We start from the raw sequence: 3778 nt of genomic DNA on the forward strand, positions 1-3778 counted from the left end.
TCAAAAGACGACGACGTTGGTAGACACACGATCTGGCCGGGTCACTTGTCATCGTCGGCGAGCTTCTGCTGCTCGCTGGGGGCGGCGATGTTGAGTTGTTGACCCCCCGCGCCTCCCTATCGGCCTGGATGGCAAACGCCATGTTCATATGCAGGTTGATTACCGAGTCCTCTTTCACGTCGTAGCTAGTCCGCCAGCGTCGCGTCGAGCTTATCCATCGCCTCTCCTGCTTGTCCGGCAGGCTGCCGGCGCCGGCGTCGCTGACGACGACCTTCAGCTTCTGCATGGCCAGCGGGTAGCGGCGCCTGCGCCGCACCTCCTCCATGATGCTGGCCACCGCGTCCCGGGGCTCCACCATCACCAGCATCTCCTTGCCGCCGCCGTCCATCCGGATGTAGTCCATTATGGAGATCATCCACATCGTCTCCTTGTGGCCAGAGTGGCGGAGCCAGGATTTCAATCTTGGGTATTCCTACTTCCGCAAAGTCAAATTTATAGACTTAAAATAAAGCCAATCATACTGCGAGTCAGCAACTTTAAACTAATATTTACTTTCTAGAATATAGACTTCTAATTGAAATGCTAGTTTTTTTTACATGTTTTGAGCTCAAATGTACGAAAATAATATATATTATAACGTTATACATTTATATATAAATATATATATATATTTACATAAAAATATACCAAAATAGTTAGATCCGCTCATGAGTAGTAGGCGGCCGGCTTGAGCACGGGGAAGCGGTCGTCGTCGACGCAGAACCCCATGTTCCTAAGCGTTTCCTTGTGGAGCCTGTTACAGCCCGTGTGGGTGTAGTAGACGCATATAGGAGTCGGGTAGGTCGGCAACAGTTTGTTGTCGGCCAGCGTCCCGGGGGTGTCGTAGTAGAAGCTTTTGCAATTGAAGTCGATCCTCTGCAGGATGGGTGGGACGCCGGTCATCTCCTCCAACCGGGCCATGACGCTGTAAACTGTGTCGTCGGAATCCACCTCCAGCGTGTTCCACACATTCTCCTTCTTCCCTCGGGCTCGGGATATCATGTCCCCCAGCATGATCAACGTCTACATCACGATCGAGTTGGTCCCTCGCTCGATCGCCTTCTTCTGGATCTAACTAGTAGTAACTCGATCGCGTGTCGCGCTCTCCACCGAGATCTCGACGAGATTGGTGGTTGTCAAGATTTTTATCGAGGTTTCTTCGGGTGGATTTATATAGGAGGGGAGGGGACTATTATGGATCGTCCCTCGCCCAGCTCCGTACGTGCCGTTTTTTTTTTTTTGGATATTTGATAACTTACTTGCTGGGTTGAGACGGGGGAATCTTTAGGGCTTGTTCGGTTCTTTAGGAATGCATTTAGGAATTGTTCTAACTAATCAAAGCTTATACAAATTAGCCAAGCAATTCGGGTAGGAATCGTTCCGAGGAGTGATTCCAACCGAACGAGCCCGTACTTAGTGGATATCCAAACAGGACTAGCTAGGGTTGTTGTACCAATGTGGCATCCTAAACGTGTACTGGTATGGAACCAACGTAGTGGAATTGGGACCAACAACGTATGGCCATTCAAATTTGAAATTAATTTCGAAACTTATCATTTTTTAAAATAGAGTTGAAAATCTACTCAAGAATAAATGGATTTTTAAATTTATTTTTCACATAATAAAATTAATCCAACTAGGATGAAAATGACACCCCTAGGAAAACTAATTTAAAATTTATAAATAAAATTTTCATTTAATTAAATTGCAAACAACTTAACAAAATGTATGAAAAACTTTAGGTAAGATATTAAAACTTCAGTTCCAGTGGATGGCTGTCAACTAGTTTTATTAAGAAAAAACCAGCTTTATTCTGGCTATTTTTTTTCTTTAAGTTATACCTTTCTTTAGTGGTGTGTTGGCCTGTTGGCAAAACTTTGTAATAATTGGTCTGATTCTATCTGTCGATAGATGAAGCCAGATATAAACTATCCTTTATCTAAAAAAAGGTAAGATATTAAAATCACTCGTTTTTATTTATTTAAGTTGTTGTCAATTTAACTAAATAAAAACTGCTTTATAAATTTTTAAACATAACTTTCCTAGGTTTTGCTCTCGTCCTGATTGGATTAATTTTTATTGTGTGCAAAAATAAATTAAAAATCCATTTAAGCTGCGGAGAGGTTTTCTACTCTATAATTTTTTTAAAAAAAGTTTCAAAAACAAATTTCAAGTTTGGAAGATCACATGTTAGCTCCATGTAAGCACACATTCAGCATGCACAACTTGGATGACCATTAAGTCCCGAACAAAGATTAAGAGCGAAAGCATACAGACATGGCACAACTTGGTAAGTTTAAGGACCGTTATCTTCTTGTTGCACTGTATATTTAGAGACACCTCTCGAATACACTCTATTCTAGGACCGAGGGAGTATACATTACTAGAATATCTCACTATTATTCTAACTATAACTACCATGCATATATCCCACTGTTATACTAGAATATTTGTAACCGTAACCACCATCCCTTCCATTTGAGAAATTAAAAGACGACGACGTGTTGGTAGACGGATCTGGCCGGCCGGGTCACTTTTCTTCCTCGTCGGTGAGCTTCTGCTGCTCGCCGGGGGCGGCGATCTCCTTAGCCTTGTTGGCCTTCCGCCTCTCCACATACTCCATGAAGGCAAACTCCATGTCCATAAATACAGCTTGATCAGCGAGTCCTCTTTCACGTTGTAGTCCGCCATCGTCGCGTCGAGCTTATCCATCTTCCTCTCCACGCACGGGCTGCCGGCGTCGCTGATCCTCCACTCCTGCATGCTCGTTCTCCGCCAGCGTCCCGGCGGTGTCGTGGTGGACGGATTTGGCGTTGAAGGTGGGCTTCTGCAGGGCGGGTGGGACACCTGGAACATGACGCTGTCGATCGTGTCGTCGGAATCCACCTCCAGCGTGTTCCGCGTTATCTTGTCTCCGTTTTCGTACTTGTGGGTAGCGACCAGGGAAAAAGAAATTCTATGTAGTTAAAGCATCTCTAAAAAATTTAACCAAAAGGATAGCTAAATTTACCAATTTAGCTACTTTTGTACATCATTGGTGTGTGTCATAAATTTGACTCGATTTATAGAAAATACATGCAACATTTGCATCTCTAAATAAATTTGTTAAAAAATTAGATTAAAAAAATCTTTCTAATGATACTATTTAAAAAAATTAGATTAAATATAATTATCGACAGTTGTTATTTGGAAAGCGCAAGCGACAATTAAGATTATAGGCTAATCCAACACTCTGACTCCATATCCAAAATCGCCACATCAATAGAATTTCCTGGATCACCCAGGGCAGTGCAACACCGGTTGTATGCCATCTGATTCTTAGATCTGCCGGTTGTTTGCATGCCACTGATTCTTAGATCCATGCACTACATCACATTTTCTTTTCCCCACGCAAAGGCTGCAGTGGACATGAATTTATAGGTTTTTAAAACTCTTAAAATGCACTTTTATGGTTTCTGAACTTGTTTGAAAGTGTCATATTAATAAATGACATCCTTAGCAGAGTCGTATTTTTTATTTGTTATTTAAGGGCCGCGAACGAATGATCTAAAGTGGAAAATTGGACAGCTCGCTAGAACGCTACGACTTCTCGATTCGTATACATTGTCCAAAATATCACCAATGCATAGTATATATATCAAGCTAATAAAGCTACTCGGCTTTTTGGGTAAGCAAGGTCAGTTAGTCCCAAATATTTGAAAAGAAAATATCCTGCTACCATGGGTGCCAGCATGCCAGA

At 42.5% G+C, this 3778-nt stretch overlaps 1 long non-coding RNA gene across 1 annotated transcript; it reads left to right on the forward strand.

Annotated features, from left to right (window-relative positions):
• LOC110431864 lies at positions 1–580 on the forward strand. The gene is made up of 2 exons (XR_002449332.1): positions 1–154; positions 242–580. It is a non-coding gene; the product is annotated as an uncharacterized LOC110431864 (long non-coding RNA).

Source organism: Sorghum bicolor, chromosome 1, assembly GCF_000003195.3.
Source record: "Sorghum bicolor cultivar BTx623 chromosome 1, Sorghum_bicolor_NCBIv3, whole genome shotgun sequence".
In the NCBI taxonomy this organism is placed as follows: Eukaryota; Viridiplantae; Streptophyta; class Magnoliopsida; order Poales; family Poaceae; genus Sorghum; species Sorghum bicolor.